The sequence below is a fragment of the Dipodomys spectabilis genome, unplaced genomic scaffold (assembly GCF_019054845.1).
Source record: "Dipodomys spectabilis isolate Male_0828 unplaced genomic scaffold, ASM1905484v1 ptg000343l, whole genome shotgun sequence".
Lineage (NCBI taxonomy): Eukaryota > Metazoa > Chordata > Mammalia > Rodentia > Heteromyidae > Dipodomys > Dipodomys spectabilis.
Window position 1 is genome coordinate 923,860 of NW_024871020.1, and position 26,860 is coordinate 950,719.

A 26,860-nucleotide genomic window follows, 5' to 3' on the forward strand; every position below is an offset into this window, starting at 1 on the left:
TGTGCTTTGGGAGATATTCTGTCTTTGACTGTTTAATTAGAATGGGTCTTAGTGTGGACCTGTGTAATTATGTTAATTGACTTCTTTAAGCTGCTAGATTCCTGCATAGAAGGGTTCATGCTTTCAATCAAATTTGGGATGGTTTTGGTAATTATTCCTTCAAATACTATGTATTTTTTTCTCCCTGTATGTTATATATATATATACACACACACACACACACACACACACACACACACACATTATACATACAATACATATTCACATTGCGTATGTGAATACACATGTATATGCCTACATATTTATATTATATATACATTTATATACATTTTTTTTTCACATGACATCCTCTTTTGTGATTGTTTATGGAGGAAGTCTAGATTGATCCCAGCTACTCCATCAGAGTTAGAGTTAGAAGTTTTCCATTTTATTTCTTGGTGAAAATTTTCTCAGCAAGGATATTTAAACTGGTACAAATCAGAGCTAGCCTCTCTCTCTCTTTCTCTCTCTCTCTGATTTCCTGCCTGTCAGGTCTCTGAGCACAGGACCATGGCTTACCAAGTTCTTCTAGTGTGTGCTGTGATCTTCTAGTGTGTCCACTGTCATGTTGTGCTTCAAAGGCCACCATGCCTGCACCTGGAAGAGGAGCTGTTCCAAAGTCAGCCTACACAGGTGTGCCTGCCTCTTTCTTTATGTCAAAGCCCCCATAGCTACTGGGGTGGACATAGTAGATGCCAATGTGCCAGGACTGCTGACTGCTGACTGTGGGCGACTCAAGCACAGCCTTTTTTACCCAAGTCAGAGGTCTGCGTTGGATCCTGGGGGCATTGCCCTGTTAGTGACTGTGCTAGGAGCAAGGCTGTGCACTGCAGAAGCCTCATTGTGGCCTGACTTCTGGGGAACAACATATGTCAAAGGCTTCTCTGGGCTCTTTTCAGAATACATGGGCATGTTCAGGAAGCAGAAGCTGACTCAAGGGGCCCCTAAACACAGGGTGGGCAATGGACCTTGGAGGAACAGGGCTATCCAGTTTGGCAGGGGGACAGGTGATGAGCCTGTATTAGTAGACTGCCGGCTTCCTAATGAAAAGTTAGACTTTCTTGCTACCCAGAAATATCCCCCTAAAACTGGATGCACCAGAGAGTCCCATGCTGGTGAGGGGCAAAATCCCAAAGACCAAAGTAGACAGACCAGGAGTACATGGTGCTCTTGGTGGGCAATTCAACGCTGGCACTGGCAGGAGGAGCTGCGGGTTCCCTAACACTGCATGTCCAGGGAAGCCAGAGCTCAAGCAGACACCAGGATTGGCTAGCTGTACACTAGACAGGCTGGAAGGTGAAACCTTGCTGGATAGCTTTGCAGAGTCTGCAACTTGAGGCACCTGAAGGCACAAGAAGCTGCCTAGCATCTACTCAGACAAAGAACTTGGGGACAGCAGCTTTCCCAACTTGGAAATGAGTGTTCAGCTCACTAGAGGATGCTTGGTCAGTTTGGGTCTGGGAGGAATGGCAGGCCTGCTGCTGGATGGAGCAGATGCCCCTTCCAAGGCTTCTCGGGAAAGGGGAGCTCCTCAAAATGGGCTCATGGGAAGGCTGGTGTGTCTTTCCCAAAGAGAGCACCTCCAGCTTGTTTGGCTGTTTGCTTGGGTAGGGAGTCGCCCCTAGGGGACAGTGATATTAGGAGACAGTGTTTGTGAGATTATCCCCAAATGAAACAAACCCCTGAGGGAGCAAAAGAGTAAGGATTGCTGAACTGCCCACAGAAGGTGGAGTTGAGGTCATGGCTGCTTCTGTCTTGAAGGACCCTGAGGCTTTGTCACCAGAGGACAAATGAGTGGACACTGGCATGGAGCCTGATAATTTTAGGAAAATTATCAGAGAGCCCTACTTAGCTTGCATGTCACAGCAGGACTAATACTGGGTGGGGAGTTTGGGCTGTTGTCGGGAGCCCTAAAGGGAGTCTTTCTGCATGATAGGCTTGACTATCTCACTGGAACATCTCGAGGCTGTTTACAGAATCTGGTCTTTTCATCCTGCCCCAAACACCAGGTAGCTGCTAACGACCACCTTTTCACACTGCCCTAAGCAAACATCCTGCAGCTGCTACCGCCAATGAAAAAGCTTTCTTATTCTAAGCATATAAATACCCCTGTGTGAAAAATAAAAATTTGCATCTTGATCAGAATCCTTGTCTTGCTGTCATTCTTCGTGTCTCTTGTCCCTTCATTCCTTCTTGCTTAGGTTCATTGCCCTCCTTGAAGTCCTGCGGGTGGGGATAGGCTGTAAAACTGGGTATTACAGCTTGTTCTTTTTGAAAGGCTGAGGACTCCTTCTGGCAGCGGTTAGAACTTTATGAGGTCTGAAAACATTATGTGATTAGGTGTGGTCCTCTGAGCTTCATCTTTGGGCTGTTATAGGGCTGAGCCCTCCCTCCCTGCTCTCCTGGTGCTCTCAGGATGTGGGCTGGTGTCTGGCGGGTAGAAAAGGGCAGTGTGTTTACCCCCTGACACTCACTGTGAAGAACTATAGTTGGCAGGGAGGATTGTGCCATTGGGAGGTCTGTATGTTCTTTGAGTAAGGGAATCTACACACCTCAGAGCACATCTTGACTTTCTCTCTGAACATTTGTTTTGTTTTTTTTTTGGAATAGTAGTCTCTGAAATGCTTAAGAGTTCTAAGGCTCCAGAAGCTTTCTTGATTTCCAGACATGTCCCTGGCTTGTTCTTTTTCATCTTACACAGCTCTAACTTCCTCCTTTAGTCGTGGTCTACTGAGCCCTTTGGCTCTGGCATAAATGAGAAAAGACAGGCAGGGCTGTCTTGTTGCTAAGGAAAAACAGACAGGGCTGTCTTGTTACATAGTTTCATTTTATTCTCCAATGTTGGTAAATAAAGCCATCAGATTGGACTTCAGGAGCTGCCCAAGATCATTGCTCCATCCTTTTTCCCTGCTCTTACCATACTGCCTTTCCATTTAAATTTATTTTCATTTTCAATTTTTGTATTGGTGATTGAATTTAGGGCTTCAATAAGCCAAGCATAGTGATGTGAACCTAAAAGCTTAGCTTTTGGGGAGGCTGAGACTGCAAAAGTTGTGTTTTCAGATCAACCCAGGCAGAATTCTTTGAGACCTCATCTGAACAGAAGAAGCTGTGTACAGGGGTGTGCACCTCTCATCCCAGCAGTGATGGGAGAGGAAAGTGGGAGGACTGAAATCCAGTTGCACACCTGAGCAGGTAATGAGACCCTGTCTCAAAAACAGCAAAAATTATACAAGTGTGGCTCAATACTACAGTGTGTATCTGGAAAACATGAGGCCCTGAGTTCAAACCTCAGTACCATAAAAGGAAGACAACCAGTTATGTTTGGAAAGCTTATTAAAAGTAGTCTTTTTAAAAAAATGTATTTTGATATTGGGTTTGAACTCTGGGCATTGACATTTTACCTTAGTGAAAATTTTCACATAAGTCTGAACTTTGTTTTTTTTGGGATACAGTTGACCCAGTGTAACAATAAGATGTACAAAACACTAAGTTGAAAATGAACTTTACAACTTTGGTGGGGGTGGGATGGGAAGGGTATTTTGTGGAGGTGGGAGGGAAGGTAGGGTAGGGAGAAAACAAAGGAGGAGGTAACAATGATCAATAGGAAATGTACTCAGTACCTTGCTCATGTAAATGTAACCCCTCTGTCCAGCATTTTTACAATAAAAATGTACAAAAAGAGACTAATCTTATACCATTGAGCCACAGCTCCACTTATAGCTTTTCGTGTGTGTGTGTGTGTGTGTGTGTGTGTGTCTGTGTCTGTGTCTGTGTGTCTGTGTGCCAGTATTAGGCTTGAACTCCAGGACTGGGCACTGTCCTTGAGCGCTTTTGTTCAAGGGTAGTACTGTACCACTTGGCCCACAACTCTCCTACTGGCTTTTTGTGGTGAAGGTGATAAAAAGTTTTGTGGACTGTTCTTGCCCCGGCAAGCTTTGAACGGAGATCCTCTGCTCTCAAACTCCTGAATGGCTAGGGTTATAGGTGTGAATCAGCAGTATATGGTAGGAGAAGTGTTCTTAAGCAGAAATAATGTGGATGTGCTGACCTTGTGCAATTTGGTGGCATGCTTTTTTTCTTAGAAAGGAATTCCTTTACTGGGAGGCCAGAGGTTACCCTGGAAGCTAGGAAGGCAGAGGAAATGCAATCTCCTATCTCCAGAGGGACCTTTGGTATGATGGTTGTAAGACCATCATCTTCCTTTATCAGAGCAGATATCTATGCTAACCTGAAGGTAACATTGTTTTCTTCATCAGCTTTGTCTTGGTTGCATTAAGTAAGAAAATTACTTGATAACTCTCACCAAAGTTCACCAGAGAGAGGGGGGAATGAAGCTTTAAAGTGAGGCATTAGATACTACACGAATATACCAGAGGGGGCAAGGAGAAATGAGAGTTCATAAATACAGATTTTTATTTAAACAAAATAGGGAGACGACATGAATATATGTCAGTACTGGACAAGTGTGCTCAAAGCTTTCTAATAAACTAGCATTTAAAGGAAGTATTTTTGTGATGCAGGACTGCTCATATTACCTATGTAGATTGTCTAATCCCTTCACTGTCTTCCCAAGGGAAGATACTGTCCCTCCAGCTCAGAGCAGAGCATCTAAGATAACATCTAGCAGTGGAAGATCATTCAAACAGCTGGTGAAGTGTGGACAAGCTGCTCTAATCCTGTTTCCACCCAATTATAGCCTTTGCTGTATAGAGTTCACAGATCAGGGGAGATGCTTGAGAATACTGATGGACCCACAAGTGTGTGTGTGTGTGTGTGTGTGTGTGTGTGTGTGTGTGTGTGTGTGTGTGTGTGACAGTACTCATATGCCAGCATGGGGCTTCTTTTGGTCTCACAGGTGTTTACTCCTTCTTCCCCAAGTCTACTGAAAAGATTTGTCTTTCACTGCCTGAAATGCAGCAGAGGAGGAAATGATACCCGAATTCTCAACTGGTAGATCAGATGGGTCCTTCTATGTGCTCTGATTTATACTAATGCTAGTGTTAATACTAACCCATGCCTGGGAATATTAGCTGACACTTTTTGTGTATTTTGGCACTAGTTTTTTTTGCATGGATTAAGCAAAAAATTCTCATAAGAATATCAGGACATAGTGTTAAGTATAACATTCTGTAAACATACAAACACACATACTTGGCAGCAGTCTTCATTATGTAAAGTGGACCACGAACTGTAGAGAAGTTCAATGAATGCCTCTCAGGGACCAGATCCTACAGTCAGCACTTTGGAGCAGGGACTCACAGGAGTTTGACCAACAAGTTGGAGAAAAGATGATGTGGATCACATGCCATTGTTGGCTACTGGCCTGATCTGGAGGGATACAGGTTTTGCTATCCTAGCACTGTCCCCCATGGCCTGGCCTGGCCTGGCCTCACCCCAACCCCACCTAATCTTTGGCACAGGAAGGACAGTTTTGTCCTTTTGGCCATACGTTCATCTGACACATAAGGTTGGCTCCATAGAATTTCCAGAGGACAGCAGGAAGATATTTAGAAGATACATTAACTGAGGTCAAAAGGGCAAAGACTTACTGTAGGTCTCACATTTGGTTAATAGTGGGGGTTTTTGACTCCTTGATTCTCACAATGCTCCCTTAGAAAAATAATCTTGTAGATTGGAAAACAAAGAGGCAATTTAAAAAATCTATATGTAATGTTAATTTTTATTCTTGAATTACTAAAATGCATGCAGAACCTGTCAATTCAAGAAGCACAAAATGGCAGATAGTGTGAGCTTTACCCCTGTCCCTCTACTGTGGCTCTCTTGTTCCAACCTGGGGTGACCACTGCTACTAGTTAGTTAGGAATTCCTACATCTAAAGTAAATGTTCACAAAAGGAGACTTATTGTCCACAGCTACCAGAGGTCCACCAAACTGCTAGCTTAAAACAAGGCCAAATTTCCTTTCACACTATAGAGATTGAAACTTCTACACTCAGGTTCATAGCCCTGAGCCAAGTCTGTGCTGGAACCACATGACTGAAGGTGATAGCTCTTAATTAACCAAGGAAGAAATCTTCAATAGCTGGAAGTCCGCTCTCTGCCTTTCCCAATAGGTCACAGTATCAGCTATGAGGACTAAGGAGTTACACAGGATTTTCAGAGATTACTAGACATTGGGGCTTAACTTTTGTAATGGCAAGTTTTGCTTCAGATCAAATACTGGGCCTGCACAACAGCAGCAGCTCAAGTGGAAGTGATGTCCAGAACTTGTGTAAATGTCTCAGAACATTTGAATTTTTTTTTTTTACAGAATTGTCTTTTTTCCTACAATCCACAACTGTGGCCAACTGGGGGCTTTCTTACAGATAGCTGACAGAAGATACAACACTGGATCTAGTTTATACCTCTTTCTACAGACTTGTTCTGGAACATGACTGTTGCAGTCTTAGATTTACAAGTCCACTTTCTATCCCTCTCTCTTTCCCCACACTCTCTGTCCTTCAGTGGACAATTCAAATGTAACTTGTTGAAAAAGAATCTTGGAAAATTGTCTTAACGTTAAACAGTAGTGTCCACCTTTCAAGTCTGCCAATATTGTTAACCCAGCTGGAGAATAAGCAAGATAAAAAGTAAATGCACAAACAGATGCATACACCGACACACACACCTACAGCAGATAGTCACATACATACACAGAGACACAAAAATACCCCACAGGACATATAAACCTTGTTCTCTTAATAATTTAAATAGACAAAAATATGTGATTCAGGTAGGAAATCACTAGGGTGGGTGTACACCTGTGTGCACGCGCGAGCACACACTCTCTCATACACACACATACCCCCCCACACACACTGGAGCTTGAACACAGGATATGTGTAATGTCCCTGAGATTTTGTAATGAAAGCTGCCACTTTACCCATTTGAATCACAGCTCTACTTTGGCTTTTTGATGGCCAATTGGATATAAGAAACACACTGACTTTTCTGCCCAAGTTGGCTTCAAACCACAATACTCACATCTCAGCCTCCAGACTGGTTGAACAATTTATATTCTCACTAACGGTGATAGAGCTCCCTTTGGCCACATCCATGACATCATTTGTTGCTAATCACTTTAAAAAACATTTTTATTGGCCTTCCTTACTGGGGTGAGGTGGAATTACAGTGTTGTTTTGGTTTACATTACTTATATGTTCAGATTTGTTGAACATTTCTTCATGAATCAATTGGCCATTCTTACTTCTTCTGAGAAGTCTCTCTTTAGGGCATTACTTCATTTAGTAATGGGGTGTAATTGGGGTGTTATTTGAGGGTTTCTTGGGGGCTAATTTTTTGTGCTCTATGTATATTTTTTCTATTAGACCTTTGTCTGATGCAAAGCTCATAAAATTCTTCTCCCATTCAGTGGGTTTTCTATTTAGCTTGTTATGTCCTTTACCAGGCAGAAACGTTTAAGTTTCATCCAATACTATTTATGTAGTCTTTCTTTGATTTGTTGTAATTCTGGATCTTTACTTAGAAAGTTTGGACCTGTGTTCTAGGAGCCATGGTGTTTCCCCTGCCACTTCTTGTAATTGTTTCATGGTGTCTGGCCTTATATTGATGGCTTGGGATATATGGACAGCATTAATTTGATCTTCTTACAATTCCTTGGTTCACAGAGACTGTAAAGTGGTACCCTTTCTAAGTAAGATGAGGTGGTTCCTGGTGGTTTGGAAGGAGGATGGCTTCCCAGAAGTGTGAATATGGAAATCATAAGTGGGAAGCTCAGGCATTATTATAGTAATTACATATTTATTTATAAGTACATTGAATCCCGATCAATGACACTTTTCTCATCATCTCCCCCATCCCTGAAACTCAATTCCTTCTCTTCAATTTTCCTAGTTTCATTGGATATGCATTGAAAAATATGACTTCATTCACCTGCTCCCCACTTTTGAATTTTCAGTTTCTTCATACTCATTTTATTGTACTGTTAGTTTTTCCAATTAATTACAACATTTAAAGTCTTTCTTACATTTACTGTACTTTGTGCAATATGTTTATGTATATGTGCACAAAACCTTTATGTGTTTACTTGTATATTTAAAAAGTGGACCTATCTTCCACATGTGAGAGAAAACATGCATCCTGACTTCACAAAAATTTTTCCAGGTCTATCCACTACTTTACAAATGATGTAAAAATCTAATCTAAGAGTAAAAATCCTCTGTGTATATATACCATATTTTCTTGATCCATTCATTTATTGAAGGCATTTGTGCTATATCTATACCTTGACAATAAACTGTTATATGGGTGGCCTTCCTTTATCCTGATTTGTAGTCCTTTGGGTAAATGCCCCAAACTGGTATTCTGGACCACAGGGTAGTCCTAGTTTGTTTGTTTGATTTTTAGTGTGGTTCAACAAGTTCACATTCCCACCAGCCCTGTTTTATGTTCCTTTGCCTGCACATCTGTGACAAACACTTAAGCCACGGCATTACTTCCAGCTTTTTCTGTTTAAGTGGCACTGTGGAATCAAACTCAAGCCTTCATAAATGTTAGGCAAGCACACTACCTCTAAGCCACATTCCAAGCCCTTGGGTTATCTTTTAAATGCCATTTTTTATCATGAGTTTTCCACTGTCTTGCTCATTCTGGCTTTGTACAGTGATCCTCAGATCTCAGCTTCCTAAATACCTATGATTACAAACAATGAGCCACTGGTGCCTGGCAAGTGGTGATTTTTAACCTACTTTTAATTTTCCTCATTAATGGAAGAGCTGATTAAGTAACATGAAGAAAGGAGAAAGCCAGAGGCAAAAGCAAAGTAGTGGATACTAGAAAAGGACAAAAAAGTGTTACAAAAATTGGCAAAATGAAGTAAAGGTTGCAATTTATTTAACAATAGAAGACCAATGTTGCTTTTTTATTTTACAAACATCCAGTGGTTACATACTGCTGGTACATTCCATTAACATTAGGAGAATGAGGGGACATACAAAATGTTTACTACATTTGAACTTTTCTGTATACTAAACTTATGCCAACACAATTTATTGTAAAAAATGCCAAAAAGGCCAGGTGTGATAACATATGCATGTAATCTCAACTCTTAGGAGGCTAAATTAGAGGATTGAAAGTTGTTATATAGGTTATACGAAAAGTACGTCTCAAAGATAAAAGAAAGGGAAAGGAAAAAGATGAAAGGGAGAATAAACAACTCCAACCAAATATTTCATGGGCAATTGTGTCAAAGAAAATACCTTCTATTTTCCTTATTGTTAGGTGTCAAACCCGAAAAATGGCCCATTGTAAACAAGTTTTTTACTACTTGAGTATGCCTCGAGCCTTTTTATTCATATGGTGTTTTTTAATTTGTTTGGTTGGTAGTTTTCATTTCTTTTTTGTTTTTTTTTTCTTTTTATTTATTTTTTGTGGGGATAGGCCATGCTTAGCTCAGGTTAGTCTTCTACTTGTGATCCTCCTGTTTTTACCTCCTGAATAGCTGGAATAATTGGTATATGCCACCTCTCCCAATATATCTCTTATTTGACTACTGCAGAAATTTTTATTTTTTATTTTTTTAAATTTTATTTTATTTTATTTGAGAACATACTGTACAGAGGGGTTACAATTACATGGGCAGCGTAAAAACAAACACATTTTCAATGTTAAAGGCTGGAAAAATATCTACCAAGCAAACGGCCCCCATAAAGAGGCGGGAGTTGCAATCCTAATATCAGATAAAATAGACTTCAAAATAAAATTCGTGAGAAGAGATAAAGAAGGTCACTACATACTAATTAAAGGATCTCTCCTTCAGGAGGATATTACAATTCTAAATATCTATTCGCCAAACAATGGAGCACCCAAATTTATCCAAGAAACACTACTTTCCCTCAAATCCCATATAGATCCAAAGACATTAATTGTTGGGGATTTTTTTTTTTAAATTTTATTTTATTTTATTTGAGAACATACTGTACAGAGGGGTTACAATTACATGGGCAGGATAATGCATACATTTCTTACCAAGCATTGCAGCCTCCTCCTTTGTTTACCCTTCACCTCCCTTCCCAGCCTCCCCCCTCCCTCCCACCCAATCATACCCCCCAACCCCCACCCCCCCACCGACATTGTAAAGCTGGTTTTGACATGACATTTTGTACTTTTCATTGTTGCAACAGGTCCACCTGAATCCTTAAACGACTTGTTTGTCCCCATCTCCTCCACATGTTATACTGACATCAAATATAGTGAAAGCGGGGGTTACACTGTGGGGGAGGGACATACAAAGCAACAAAGAAATAATCTTATAAATGCGTTAGAAACACATGCATGAAAGAAACAAAAACATTAAAATACATATTTGAGGGTTCGTTTTCCTAACATCACATTATCTGACTTTTTCCGCTTGACTCATACCTATACTAGATATTGCAAATAAGGGAAACCATGGGACCTATGTTTCTTTGGGCCTGGCTTACTTCACTTAATATAATTTTTTCCAAGCCTTTCCATTTCCTAACTAATGGGGAAATGTCATTCTTTCTGATGCAGGCATAGAATTCCATTGTGTATATATACCACATCTTCTTGATCCATTCATCTACTGAAAGGCATCTGGGTTGGTTCCATGTCTTAGCTATGGTAAATAATGCTGCAATAAACATAGTTGTGCGGGTAGCTTTAGTGTGGCCTTGTTTGTGATCATTTGGGTAAATGCCCAAAAGTGGGATTGCTGGGTCATTGGGGAGCTCTATGTGGAGTCTTTTGAGGAACCTCCATACTGCTTTCCAAAGTGGTTGAACAAGTTTACATTCCCACCAACAATGAAGTAAGGTTCCTTTCTGTCCACATCCCCTCCAGCATCTGTTGTTGCTAGAGTTCTTGATTTTTGCTGTTCTAACTGGAGTGAGGTGATATCTCAATGTTGTTTTGATTTGCATTTCTTTTATGGCTAGGGATGTTGAACATTTCTTCATGTGTCTATTGACCATCCTTCTTTCTTCTTCAGAGAAGCTTCTCTTTAAGTCTTTCTCCCACTTACTTATTGGGCTGTTGTTTCTTTGAGGATTTGTTGTTGGGTGGTTTAATTTTTTGAGTTCCAAGTATATTTTAGATATGAGACCCTTGTCCGTTGTATGGCTAGTAAAGATCTTCTCCCAGTCTGTGGGCTTTCTATTGATCTTGCTAGCTATGTCATTTGCCCTGCAGAAGCTCTGCAACCTTATACAATCCCATTTGTCCAGCCTTTCTTTGATTTGTTGTGTTTCCGGGTCTCTATTCAGAAAATTTCGGCCTGAGCCAAGGAGACCCAGGGTTTCTCCTATTCCATCCTGTAATGTTTTCAGAGTGTCTGCTTTGAGTTCAAGGTCTTTGATCCATTTGGAGTTGATTCTGGTGCAGGGTGATATATAAGGATCAAGCTTTAGTTTTCTACATGTAGTTAACCAGTTTTGTCAGCACCATTTACTGAAGAGGCTGTCTGTCTTCCATTCTATTGTTTTAGCTCCCTTATCGAAGATTAGATGGCTATAGGTCTGTAGGTTCATTTCTGGGTTTTCAATTCTATTCCATTGGTCCTGAGGTCTGTTCTTATGCCAATACCAAGCTGTTTTGATTACTATGGCTTTATAGTAGAGTTTGAAATTTGGTATTGATATTCCTCCAGCAGTGTTCTTTCCGTTGAGGAGCGTTTTTGCTATTCGGGGTCTTTTATTGTTCCATATGAATTTTTGGATTGCCTCTTCTATTTCCTTGAAGAATGAGGGTGGAATTTTGATAGGTATTGCGTTGAATTTGTAGATAGCCTTGGGAAGTATTGCCATTTTCACGATGTTAATCTTTCCAATCCAGGAGCGTGGGAGGTTTTGCCATTTTTTAAGTTCTGTGTTGAATTCCTTTTTCAAGATTTTAAAGTTTTCATCATAGAGGTCCTTCACTTCTTTAGTTAAGTTAATTCCTAGGTATTTTATTTTTTGTGGGGCTATTACAAATGGAGTTGCTTTCCTAATTTCAGCCACACTTTTCTCATTGTTGGCATACAGAAAAGCCATTGATTTTTGGGGGTTAATTTTATAACCTGCTACTTTGCCAAAGTTTTGAATCAGCTTGAGTAATTTGGGAGTGGAGTCTATGGGATTCTTTAAATATAAGATCATGTCATCTGCAAAGAGGGAGAGTTTTATTTCTTCTTTCCCTATTTAAACCACCCAACAACAAATCCTCAAAGAAACAACTGCCCAATAAGTAAGTGGGCGAAAGACTTAAAGAGAAGCTTCTCTGAAGAAGAAAGAAGGATGGCCAATAGTCACATGAAGAAATGTTCAACATCCCTAGCCATAAAAGAAATGCAAATCAAAACAACATTGAGATATCACCTCACTCCAGTTAGAACAGCAAAAATCAAGAACTCTAACAACAACAGATGCTGGAGGGGATGTGGACAGAAAGGAACCTTACTTCATTGTTGGTGGGAATGTAAACTTGTTCAACCACTTTGGAAAGCAGTATGGAGGTTCCTCAAAAGACTTCACATAGAGCTCCCCTATGACCCAGCAATCCCACTTTTGGGCATTTACCCTAATGTTTACAAACAAGACCACACTAAAGCTACCAGCACAACTATGTTTATTGCAGCATTATTTACCATAGCTAAGATATGGAACCAACCCAGATGCCCCTCAGTAGATGAATGGATCAAGAAAATGTGGTATATATACACAATGGAATTCTATGCCTCCATCAGAAAGAATGACATTGCCCCATTTGTTAGGAAATGGAAAAACTTGGAAAAATTATATTAAGTGAAGTAAGCCAGGCCCAAAGAAACGTAGGTCCCAAGGTTTCCCTTATTTGTAATATCTAGTATATGTATGAGTCAAGCGGAAAAGTTCAGATAATGTGATGTCAGGAAATTGAACCCTTAGATGTGTATTTTAATGTTTTTTTTCTTTCATGCATGTGTTTCTAACACATTTATAAGATTATCTCTTTGTTGCTTTGTATGTCCCTCCTCCACAGTATAACCCCTGCTTTCACTATATTTGATGTCAGTATAACTTGTGGAGGAGATGGGGAAAAACCAGTTGTTTAAGGATACAGGTGGACCTGTTGCAACAATGAGAAGTACAAGTTGTCATGTCCAAAACGAGCTTTACAACGTTGGTGCGGGGGGTGGGGGGGGGGAAGGAGAAGGATTGGGATTAGGGGGGGAGGGGGGAGGCTCGGAAGGGATGTGAAGGATAAACAAAGGAGGAGGCTGCAATACTTGGTAAGAAATGTACACATTATCCTGCCCATGTAACTGTAACTCCTCTGTACAGTATGTTCACAAATAAAATTAAATTGAATTAAAACAACAACAACAACAACAACAACAAAAAAAAAACAATTACATGGGCAGGATAATGTATACATTTCTTACCAAGCATTGCAGCCTACTCCTTTGTTTACCCTTCACCTCCCTTCCCAGCCTCCCCCCTCCCCCCTGCCCAATCCTTCCCCCCTTTCCCCCCCCACACCGACATTGTAAAGCTCATTTTTGACATGACATTTTGTACTTCTCATTGTTGCAACAGGTCCACCTGAATCCTTAAACGACTTGTTTGTCCCCATCTCCTCCACAAGTTATGCTGACATCAAATATAGTGAAAGCGGGGGGTTATACTGTGGGGGAGGGACATACAAGCAACAAAGAAATAATCTTATAAATGCATTAGAAACACATGCATGAGAGAAAAAAAAACATTAAAATACATATTTAAGGCTTCGTTTTCCTAACATCACATTATCTGACCTTTTCCGCTTGACTCATACATATACTATATATCTCTTATTTGACTACTGCAGAAATTTTTAAAAAGAAGAAACACCTCCTAATTAACTTTATAATCCCCATGACAAAATGAGAATGTATTTATAGTAATTTTATTCATGAAGAGAAAGGCAAAAAATCCTAAACAGAAGAAAATATGTATCAGAAATGAAGGACCGTTTACATTTATCCTTTTTCCCTCTTTCCTATGCGTGTGTTTTCCTGAAGATTTAACACTGGATTTACACATGGTAATCAAGTTATTCTAACACCAAGCTGCAACCCTACTTACATAGTTAAAATTTAGAAAACCTAATGCAATTTATCATACTGAGTAACAAAGAAATCCCATATATTCATCTGAACAGATGATGACACAAAAGTATTTAATATTTTAATATTTCTGAAAACTCTGAAACTGAAGGAAAATAGCTTTAGCTTATGTAGAATATCTATCAAACACACACACTGTTTTTTAAAAATTAGCTGAGGTATTTCTGATGCAATCAAGAGATAAATTTGTTTTCAGTGATGGAATTCGATGACACATTTGATGTTTTAACGAAGAAGAAGAAGAAGAAGAAGAAGAAGAAGAAGAAGAAGAAGAAGAAGAAGAAGAAGAAGAAGAAGAAGAAGAAGAAGAAGAAGAAGAAGAAGAAGAAGAAGAAGAAGAAGAAGAAGAAGAAGAAGAAGAAGAAGAAGAAGAAGAAGAAGAAGGAGAAGAAGAAGAAGAAGAAGAAGAAGAAGAAGAAGAAGAAGAAGAAGAAGAAGAAGATCACAATGGAAAGAAAACACTGTAATTTGTGAGCAAGATGACATGGTAGTCTACATAAAAATTCAAACATGTTTACAGGTATACACCAAGAACTATTCAGTAAGTTGGTTTAACATGAAGTCAACCAATGAAGAAATAAAATCTATGCAAGGAATTTGTAGCTGAGTGGTAGAATATTTGCCTATTATCTGTGAAGGGTCCTTGATAAATCTCCTGCAAAATTGGAAACAGACCAAAAATTTAAAAACATAATACACGAAGGACAATAAAGCACAGGGTTTGGGGCAGGTAAGTGGTTTACTTCCAAAATAGAAGTAGCAGCAGATGATTTTGGTGGTACGTACTTGGAATCCAAACTTCCATTTCTTTGGTGGTTCAAATGTTCAAGACCAGTCAGCTAAAAAAAGCACAACAAATAAACAGGAGGAGGAGGAGGACCATGAGAGAAGAAAAAAATAGAGATCTGAAACAAATTAAACTTCATCTGGATGGTGGAAAGAAGTCTGTCAACTATATTGTTTTCTTTAAAATAAGTTTCTAGCCTTTCTACCATATGAGGACGCAGCAAAAAGTGAGCACATTAAACCTGGTGAAGCTGACCTCTCTGTATCTTGAATTTTCTAGGTTCTAGATCTTGTCCTTCAGAATGTCTGTTTACTACAAATACCTTGCTCTAAGCTATTGGGACCTGGAGTTTTGTTATAGCATCACAATGGCATTGAAACACCCATATATATCTCTTTCTCTAAAGGATGTAGTCTTTCTCTAGCTGTAGGAAAGACTGATGGATTTGGCAGTCGGAGAATTCAAGCTGAGGACCTCCAATTTGCTAGGAAGGGGTTCAACCACATAAGCCCCTACTCCATCCCTTGTCCTTCACTTTGAACATATCAACACAATAACTTATGGATTTCAAGGTTTCTGCTGTAAACTATCTGATAAGAAACTATCATGGGGTATGATGATGCTCTCTTTTCTCTCACTCCTATAGATGTTAGTAACCCACTCCATGGTGCTGTATGGAATAGGGAATTTTGCTACATTATCAGAAGATTCTGAAACGATACCACTATTTTTTTTTATATCAGGCACTCCAGGTATAAAAAAAAGTCCTTGAATATCTTGAGTAAATTGAAGAGGTTTTTAAAAGCCAAAAGTTAGAGCAGCTTTTCAGATTATGAATGCCATGTAGCATCCTACTGGATTTAATTTATAAGTAAGAAAACAGCAGCTTCCATGACCCACCTAAGCCAAAAACGTTCTTGGTCTTAGTTTCTTTGCATTTTAATGTAAATGAAAAAAGTGCCAGTTTATTGATGTATAAGAGGACTCTTAGCATTACATATTTAAATAGTTGTCAAAATTCACTGAGTTGAATAGAAAACATGCTTAATTTATATTAAAGTTGTAATGTGTTGTCATTAATACATGGATGTATTGTATTAGTAAATACTGAAAAGGAAAAACTTATTTCTACAGAGGATTCATCTTGGCAATAGTCATTTTATAGGAGACTAATACTACTTACCTTCAAAAATATCTGGATCCACTTTAGTGAGAGTTTCCCAGTTGGACACTGTCATGCACCCCTTTCTCCTAGAAATACATAGGAATCTACTTTGTTATTTGAGTGTTGGAGCAAGCTCCAAAACCTACACATGTGGTGAATGGAAGCCACTGGTGGGTATATGTTTGGTTCTTGCATATGGCCAGGGATCTAGCAGGATCAGGCCTAAGGAAATGGGTTGTACTCAAGGACAAAGTCTACTGGCTGATGTCCCCCTGGGAGCAAACACTAGGACCTGGCAGCCACCAAGGACAGAAGGCATTGGCTGATTCCCTTGTACTTCTTGCAACACTGCCATGGCAGCAGCAGTGGCATCCTATTCTACCCTCGCATCCCTGTGGAAACCTTGGCAGTAGTCCTCCAGGCTCAAGACCAAAAGAGCCAGTTGGCTCATGCCAAGCTGTGATTGATCTATTGCAGCCATTGTGAACAGTCTCTGCAATCTATTACAGTGCTGGAAGTTCCTGGTGACCTGCTTGACTCAGTGCTACGTTGACAATTGTGTGTGTTTGTGTGTGTGTGTGTGTGTGTGTGTGTGTGTGTGCGCGCGCGCGCGCGTACTTTTTGGGGGCAGTGGGAACTTTGTGTTGTTTGGGTTTGGGTATTTCCTTTTGGTTATTGCTCTGGGGTTTTTATTTTCTTAGCCAAGTTTAGGTAGATTTACTCTTTGCCATCCTAGCAGAAAGATGGGAGAACACAGTGAATTATCCTCAAACTCTTTAGAGGAGGAGACCTTAATTGAGCAATACATTATGAAGAAGATCATTGGCTATGGACGGAAGAGGTTTTCACTGAACAATACAGTATGAAGGAGATCATTTGCTATGGTAGCTATCCAAATGTAAATTTGACCTAGCACCACCTCATAAACCTCAAGATGGTAGTGAAGGGAGAGTTCAACAATTGTCAGATCAAAATTGAGATGGATATTATTAAGACTTTCCATCACAGACACATGATCAGGTCGTACCAGGTGAGGGAGAAGGATGAGCACCAATACTTGGTAATGGAACTGGCCACCCAGAGACCTCCTGAGATAAATGTGAAAATCATACCGCCTATTCAATAATTAGGTTGTTCAAACAGACTGTGTGTACTGTGCATTACTTTAACAAAAATAGAAATGCACACTGAGACCTTAAACCCAATAGCATCCTGTTGGATGACAAATGCAATGTGAAGGTCAATGACTTTGGCATAAGCACAAGGATTACCCAAGGGTGGTTGCTTAAGGACATATTTGGTACCTTGATTTTGTCCCTATAAAATATTCCTGCAGGGCTGGGAAGGTGGCTCAGTGGTAGAGCGCTTGCTTTGCATGCATGAGGCCCTGGGTTCAATTCCTCATCACCACATAAGCAGAAAAAAAAGCCGAAAGTGGCACTGTGACTCAAGTGGTAGAGTGCTAGCCTTTAGCTGAAGAGCTGAGGAACAGAGCCCAGGTCCAGAGTTCAGACCCCACGATTGGACCCCCCCCAAAATATTCCTGCATGAAAACCACAATGGCTGCAAAGTAGACATCTGGTGCTTGGGAGTCATCTTTTGTATTTTATGGAGATGGCAAATTTCCCATTTGAATATATGAATTTTAGCCAGATACAGATAATTGTCTTGGAGGTCACGTATATTGCTCCATTCACCTGTCTCCAAAAGGACAAAATATCATCTTGAAACTGTAAACTGCAGACTCAAAGCATAGGCAGAGTATAGAACAAATAATGGAGTCTAGCTCAACCAAGTCGAGGAATATTTCTTATATCCTGATGAACCACTATGTAATGAGCTGAACCCTATTATTCTTGCACTCATGTGTGACATGAGTTACAGCCTGCTTGATACCCACAAATCAATATTGGACAGGACATTCAATGAAATCATGGCCATCTATTTTTTTTTTTTTATTAAAAATGACTTAAACTAGAATGCCAGCAGCAAAATTAAGTCAATGCCTACAATTGTTCCAGTACGCCCATCTCATGTAGAAATTTACACCTTTCCTGTTCCTCTACAATGGAAAACCTGACTTCCTGCCTGTCATTGGAATTTCAATTGTCCTATGATGACAAACCAACAATACTGAAGAGAAGTGCCACTCTTCCTTCCATTCTCCTCTGCTTCCTGCAGAAGAACTCCTGTTCCAGTATGATCACACACCATGAATCTATGGTTTAGTTTAGTTCCTCTTTCTTCCTGAGGAACAATGGGAGATGCTGGTAAGAGGACAAAGTCCTTCCCTTTGGATAATAAGATCACAAATTCTATCTCAAATAAGAGACAGGATTGGAGGAGAGTTGCTAGCAGTATACCTACCACTATTTGCAGAATATGATGCTGTGTGCAGGCCTAAAAATAACATTCACAGATTACAAAGAAAGTTTTTTCAAGAGAAAGGGTTCAGAGCCCTTCCATAATAAAACAACAGTACCCAGGTCTTCAATTCAATTTCACACTGGAGAATTCCAGCTTGAATCCTTATCTACAGACTTGGACAGTTCATCTAACAATCATTCATCATTTTGGATGACATGGACAATACCCATTGTCCAGGTAGGTGTTTTAGTACTTTAAATATTGGAGAAAAAAGGCCTAGGATGTATCAAAAATAAGGTTTTCCTTTTTGGTGGAAGATTTACCTTTTTAGACTACAACCCACATAATATTTAAAGAAAGGATGGATATGGGAGGAAATCTTTCAGTTCTTCGTTTTTTTTAAGTTTACTTATTGAATCTTTCAGTTACTGAACCTGGCTTAATTTGTGAGGTATACACACACATACACACAAACACACACACATGCACATATATATATGTCGGGTCTTCATCTGTCCCGCGAAAGAGGGTCGGAGTCCGAGGAAAGGTAAGTGCGGCCTCTCACCCGTTCCTCATTCTCCCTCAGCCCTGGAGACAATCAGATGCAGCAGGGAGTTGTCAAGCAGCAAAACTCATTTATTAACACAGAGCAAGCCATTTTAAAGCAGAAAAAGAGTGGGTGGCATGGCAGGGGAGGAAGAGGAACAAGTCACTGTCAAGGTCACACCCTATCATGCACCTAAGCTTCCACGGGCTGTTTACACACTGAACATAAAGCAAATTGGACTCTGCCCACTCAACTCCCTCTCAGCGCCATCGCTTGGGTATTGGGAGTTCCACACATGCGGCATGGTGCATCCTCGTGGGACCCCACACTCAGGCCATTCTACTATAGTCCAGAAAAACAAGGAAAATTTAAAACAAATTCTGCAGACATAGCAAAGGAATCCTGGGCAACTGGTGTCTTTTAAGTAAGACAGTTCCTTGTACGTACCTTTAAGCAAGCACAGGGGTCAAAATGACCTTTGAGCTTTACTGTCAGCTCCCAAAGGCTCCCAACATCTCCCCAGTCTTTGTTTAAAGAAGCGAACCCACCTGTCTTAGGTTGGGTGGACCACCTTGTCTGCCTTACCCATCATTGGGAACTTCTTCAAAGCGAAGCTGAAGGCCCTGTCTTAGGTTGGTCAGACTGACACCCCCTCTTATCCATCTCTGGCTGCGATTCCTCTCGGGGAATTTTATTCACTTGGAGCTTGATCTTATGTAACTGGCTGGCTAAGCTCATAAGAGTTTTGCAAGGAAGTCATAGAAAAACCATCAGCAAAAGCATTACCAGGCCAAAAAATGTCATTAGCAGTCCTTTTACATTAGTCAAGGATGGGATAGCAGTCTTTGCCACTTCAGAGTCCAGAGGGGGGGCTTGTTCTAATCCAGCTATTTGCCTGTGGGGTTGAAAAAGACCTAAACTGGAAGCATAACAAAAAGTGGTTGTTTAGCAATAAGTATGGATTCAATAATGCTGCTATACGAGCAATTAGTAAAAGAATAATTACAGCAGGTAACATTAAAATAATTGGCTCCTACAGAAATATTAAACAGTCGATACATAATGACATAGGTCATTATGTATCAAAATGAAGGTCAGGCCACCAGGTCGAAGGGACAGCTTCTCTTGTGGTGCTATTGATGATTTCTGCATTGCCCGTGCTGATCATTGCCCAGGTCACCCATTGAGGTTGATGCAGATTCCATAGGGCCACTGCCAAGACTGGGAGGGCCAGGACAGCCAACAGCTGGAGTATCAACAACTGCAATTGTTAGAGAACACAAGAGCTTCTCAAGGGCTGGTTGCCCTTGGGGATGGTTAGTAGTTATCTTTCTGGCTTTTCTCTTTTAAACACAAGCCTCGGCCACCATAACCATTTTTCTTTCCTTGTTGGTTAGCTTATCCTTAGGCATCCTACTGTATAGAGGAAATTGGTAAAAACTTAAGGTTCCTGGCAGGGATCCAAATGGGGGCTGTCTCCCCTATGGGAGAAAAGAATCCAAATCCCCTGCCCATAGTAACTAGGGGGTCAGGTCTTCTCCATTTTTGTGTCAGGGGGTCCTTCCACCTGACTTTCACTTGGGGCTTAGAGTTTAGTTGCCCCCATTGCTTCCGTAATCTGGATTCAGTTGCCCCTTTTGAAAAATTTAAAATGTTAACGGTAAGCAAAACTATCTGTAACTGTATATGGGGGCTAACTCCCCCTTTTTGTTTTAATAATTGCTCCTTAAGACATTGGTGATTTCTTTCTATAATTTCTTGGCCTTGGGGATTATAAGGAATTCCTGTAATATTTAATGTGCCATTTGTCAAAAAACTCTGACATTGCTTTACTAACAAAACAGGGTCCATTATGGGTTTTAACTTGTGCTGGTAGACCCAAGGTGGCAAAGCATTGAAGAAAATGTGCTTATGAATGTTTAGTTCTTTCTCCTGTATATGATGTGGCCCACCATGCTCCTGAGTAGAATCTATAGAGACAAAGATATATTTAAACTTGCCTAAAGCTTGGAGATGAGTAACATCCATTTGCCAGAGGATGTTAGGTTTAAGGCCTCTGGGATTTACCCCTGGTGGTTGTAATGGGGGTACTTTTAAGAAGGGCTGGCATGTTTTACAGGTATGTAATATCCTTTTGAGGTCCTTTACAGGAATCTGAGGAGATCTATGCTGAACACCTCTCCAATTAATGTGGGTTAAATCATGCAAACAGGTAGCCTCTTGTAACATTAATACTTGCATGCAAGTCGCTAACTGGTCTGCCCAATTATTGCCTAGGGATAAAAACCCAGGAAGTTTTGAATGCCCTCTCAAGTGCTGAATATGAATAGGGGCTCCCGCCCTTCTAATAGGCCTTTAAGGATAACCATAAGAGGGGAAATATTGTTTTCATCCAGCTTACTATGTGCCTGGGGAATATGAGGAAGCAAGTTAATCATATATAGGCTATCAAAATACAAATTAAAGGGTTTTTGAATGTCCTGAAGAGCCATAATTACGGCCTGCATTTCTTTATATTGTGCTGACCCTTGACAAGGTTGAAATCTTTGTTGGCTCGGGGTCTTTTGTTGCTCCTCAAATGCTGCATATGCAGAGCCTGCTTTACCTCCATCAGTAAAAACATGGAGGGCTACAAGTTTAGGTTTGGTCAATGGCCACTGCTCCACTCAGATAGGGCTTCTGGGCTTCTGGGGACAGTGGCCTTTAGGATTGGGGGTGCACCGAGCGGGTCCCCTATGTTCTTCTCTGTAATTATGAAAGTTAAAAAAATCCTTTTCCTTAACTCCCTCTAGATCCTGTTTAAGCCTTTGTGCTTCTTCTCCATCCAGGATATCATCATAGGCTGCTCAATGGTCTGTAGTGACCACGACTTCCATTTGTCTTAGCGTGTCTTGCCCTAGTAAATTGGCAGTGAGGTTTTTTGCCACTAAAGGGCATATCTTTCCCTGTTCTCCATCTGGGCTAGTCCATTTCATAAGGGCGACTGTCTCTTTGGACTAGGAGTTGCCCCCTACCCCCCAATATCGGGGGCCCATGTGCAAGCTTAAAGTCCAAGGGTACTTCCTCCTCCCTGAGTATGGTTTGATCTGCCCCCGTGTCAATTAAACAGTGAAACCTCTTTCTGCCTATGAGAATACTCATTTTAGGGTGGATTCCTTCTACCAGGGGGACGGTCCAATGGACCTCGGTCACCCAGCCACGAGGCTGCCTGGGCCTCACAGCAGAGGGGGTTCCTCCTTGAGTTAACGGGGCTGGAGGATGCCCCTCCCCTAGTTTAAACGCTTCCCATTTACAAAAAATTTGTATTGATAATCCTTTTTCCAATGGTACCCCTTCCTGCACCTGGGGGAGGGTGTAGGGAGCGGTTTGGACCACCCAGGCCTGTTGTCGGAGGGATTGTTGTGAATAGTCCCTCTTAAAGTGCCTCTCCTGCCCACATTTAAAACAAGTCCCTCTCCCCATTGGTCCTGGAGTTCCTCGGCCCTGGGCTTCCAGTGCCTGGGTAATAGCCTCAGTCATAGCAGATGTCTGAACCTGTAAAGCTAAAGCTAATGATTGGGACTGGTCCTGTTGCATTACCACATCCTGTGAGGCCACCACCCACCTGCTCGGGGAACTCTCTCTCAATCCCTTGCAGGCCATGTGGTGGTCTGCATTCATCCCTTCCCAGACTAGCAGCTTTATAAACTGATCTCGGAGGTTTCCTGCTGGCAGCTTGTGGTTAATACTCTTTTAGAGTTGGTCTACAAACTCAGCTAGAGGCTTACCCGGTTTTTGTCTCACTCCTGCTATGGGGGACTCAGTAGTCCAATCATCCAGTTTGTACCAAGCAGCAAGTCCTACCTGCCTCACCTGGTCAGAGTATGGGCCAGGTATTGTGGCCTGTTGGAGAACCAGTGTAGTACCCTTCCCCCGTCTCTGTTAACATGGCATAAATAATAGGTATCACGGGTTATTCTCTGCTTTCACTCTGCATTCCCCCTTAAAGAAAGCACACCGTTTAATAAACTGAGAACTAGTAAGGACAGCTTTGGCCACATCCAGCCTAGGGACACATGGGTGAAAAGCAATGTCCTGTAATAGGGTTTGAGCCCAAGGAGAATTTGGGCAGTACTCCGCCACCGCCTTACAGAGCTCTTTAAGATCCTTAGCTTCCCATGGATACCATTCCAAGGACCTATAAGCTCCTGGTGCCAGAGTGACCGGATACGCTTAGAGAAGTGAATTCTGTGGCCTAGGGTCCAGGCTTTCCGGTGGCCCTTTACTTCCAGGGTCGGCCTCCGAGTAGGTTACTTCCCCAGCCCTCGGCCCCTCCATGGAAGGTCGGTAGGGGTCCGAGTCTTGCAGGTCCCTCTCGCAGGTCACGTACCTCCTCTCCAATCAGGGGAATAGGGAGGGGGCCTAGGACCATCAGGGGCACCTGAATCAGAGGGGGTAACCTTCACCCTTGTTTTGACTTCCACTGTGTATGTTTCAGTGCGTTCTCCGTCGAATTTGACCCATTCCTTTTCTTTCTCACTTCCCAAGTCCTAATCCTCCTTTACTCCTTCTAAGCCTAATGTTGCCTCCTCCTCCTTCTTCTGTGAGATAGTATTACCCATACTAAGGGTTTCACTTACCCTGAGAGACCACTTAGCCTCGGCCGGTATCTTTTCCTTTCGTGCCCCACGTTGGGCACCAGATGTCAGGTCTTCGTCCATCTATCCCACGAAAGATGGACAGGGTCCGAGGAAAGGTAAGTGCGGCCGGCCACAGACCCATTCCCCAGCCTCCCTCAGCCCGGTAGACAATCAGACGCAGCGGGGAGTCGTCAAGCCGGAAAACTCGTTTATTAACACAGAGCAAGCCATTTTTAAAGCAAAAAAGAGTGGGTGGCATGGCAGGAAAGGAAGAGAAACCAGTCATTGTCAAGGCCACACCTTATCATGCACCTAAGCTTCCATGGTCTGTTTACACACTGAACATAAAGCAAATTGGGCTCTGCCTATTCACCTCCCTCTCAGCACCATCTTTGCTGCCCATGTGCTCTACAGTAAATCGGGCTCTGCCCACTCTCCTCCCTCTCAGCGCCATCTTTGCTGCCCACGTGCTCTACACACACACACACACACACACACACACAGTATATATATACATACATAGTATGTATATATTTCACAAATATATTACATATTAAATATATCATATAATATTATATATGTAAAAAATACACAATTTTGGAGATGATATGTCATGGAATTCTCTGCCTTTGCTTTAAGGCAACATTCTTCTCATCTCAGCTTCCTAACAATCTAAGATTATAGACCAGGACTAGGCAAAAAAGATTTCCTTTTAAATGCTACCGAGAGCCTGTCTTTAATTTCCAAGAAACACTAGAAACTTGAAGATAATAGAATGACGAAGTGAAATAGAACACTTCACTCACTGGAAAACTTTCAAAATTTATTTTAGACAAAAATTAGGGTCAGTGTTTAGATCTATCCTTGAAAAAATTAATAAAATATTAAAGACAGGTATAGATCCCAGTTGGAAGTGTGGAAGTAAGAAGAAGGCCCATAAGTTCAAGACCTAGTACTGGTCCATAACCATATATTTAATGAAAATTAATTTTGTAGGCCAGAACTTGTTTTTTTTTTTTTTATCTTTTGTGTTCAGAGGAATGTCTGCATTATGTGTAAACAGACTGCTCTACAAGGTATCTTTCTGGGTTATACAGTAGTTATTACATGGCTCTATGTAGACATTCAGCTTTCTAATGATTTTTTTCTACATAAATCAATAATGTTAATTAAGTGTCACGAAGAACGCCAAACCTCCATTTTCGTGCCCACCTCCATCCTTGTCCTCCCTATTGTCCAGCAATTTGTGTCAGTCAGCATAACTGAAGCTGGCACATGGAACAGACATGGACTCGATGGATCCTGGCTGTGATATGGTCCCAAATATAGCAAATACCAGAATCAATGAGATCCAAGCAGCAGTCTAGGGTTCCTAGTTGTATGAATGCCCTAGGCTTCCAATGGTCTCACCTGTCTCTACCAGAAGCCTGTTAATGGCCTGTCACCATCAAAGCTCACACTGAAGTTTAACTTCTCAATGTAGCAGTGTCAGGAGGTGGAACCTTTAATAGAGGATTCTGTCATAAATGGATTAATGCCATCTCATTAACTCTCAAGGGCCTAACATGATCACTGTTAGCAGTTGTAAAAAAACACCCTAAGAAATGGAAAAACTTGGAAAAAATTATATTAAGTGAAGTAAGCCAAGCCCAAAGAAACATAGGTCCCTTGGTTTCCCTTATTTGCAATATCTAGTATGTGTATGAGTCAAGCGGAAAAGGTCAGACAATGTGATGTTAGGAAAATGAACCCTTAGATATATATTTTAATGTTTTTTTCTTTAATGCATGTGTTTCTAATGCATTTATAAGATTATTTCTTTGTTGCTTTGTATGTCCCTCCCCCACAGTATAACCCCTGCTTTCACTATATTTGATGTCACTATAACTTGTGGAGGAGATGGGGAAAAACAAGTCATTTAAGGATACAGGTGGACCTGTTGCAACAATGAGAAGTACAAGTTGTCATGTTGAAAACGAGCTTTACAAGGTCGGTGTGGGGGTGGGGGGGTGGGGGGGGAGGATTAGGTGAGGGGGAGGCTGGGAAGGGATGTGAAGGGTAAACAAAGGAGGAGGCTGCAATGCTTGGTAAGAAATGTATGCATTATCCTGCCCATGTAATTGTAACCCCTCTGTACAGTATGTTCACAAATAAAATAAAATAAAATTAAAATTAAAAAAAAAAACTCCCTAAGCCCTTACTCACTCTCATTCTAGAACATGCCATGATTCCAAAATCGTATATGATGTGATGCACCTAGAGGCCTTGTCCCATGCACTACTATGCTATTTAGAATTTCCAGCCACCACTATTGTGAGTGAAATAGACCTCTTTTTCCGTATGAAGTATACAGCTTCGGGATTTTGTTAAATCATGACAAAATGGACTGAGATGCTATACTTTATTGTCTTTTCCATAGAACTGAGGATAAAACTGAGGGCCGTTCACTTACTAAGCCGATATTTTACCACTGGAGCCCTCTAAGGCTCCAACCTTTTTTTCTTTTACAGTTTGCTTTTCATATAGAGTCTTGTGCTAGTTTCACTCAAGCCAGCCTCAGAACCCAATCCTCCTATACCTCTGCCTCTCAGTAGCTGGGATTATGGGCCTGTGACACCATACTTTGCCACTTAAGAAGGCACTATTCTTTTGGGGAAAGATGATACAGACCACTGAGTTCCGTGTGTGTGTGTGTGTGTGTGTGTGTGTGTGTGTGTGTGTGTGTGTGTGTGTGTGAGTGTGTGTGTGTGTGTGCGTGTGTGTGTGGTGTATGTGTGTGTATTCATGGAAATTGGTCATGATGATTTATTTAGTACTGAGAGTGAATCTTCCTGGATGATCTGTATTCTTAATTCCGTTCACTCAAAAAAATTGCTTCTCTGGGTCTAGTGAGTCACAGTTGTAATCCTAGCTCCTCAGAATGCTGATATTTGAGGATCATATTTTGAAGCCAGGTGAACCAGGAAAAGTCCATGACACTCTTATCTTCATTTAAACACCAAAAAGTCACAAGTGGAACCTTGGCTTAAGTAATAGAGTAGTAGCCTTGAGGAAGAAAAATAGGAATAACAACTGAGTTCTGATCAAGTTTCAGGACCAGTACCCAAACAAAATCTCTAGATAACAATGGGCTATTACAATGAGCTCTTGTGCTATTGCAAGACACAATGAGATGTATAAGTCGTTATGTAGAAAAATGAATTTTACAACTTTGGTGGGGAAGAGGG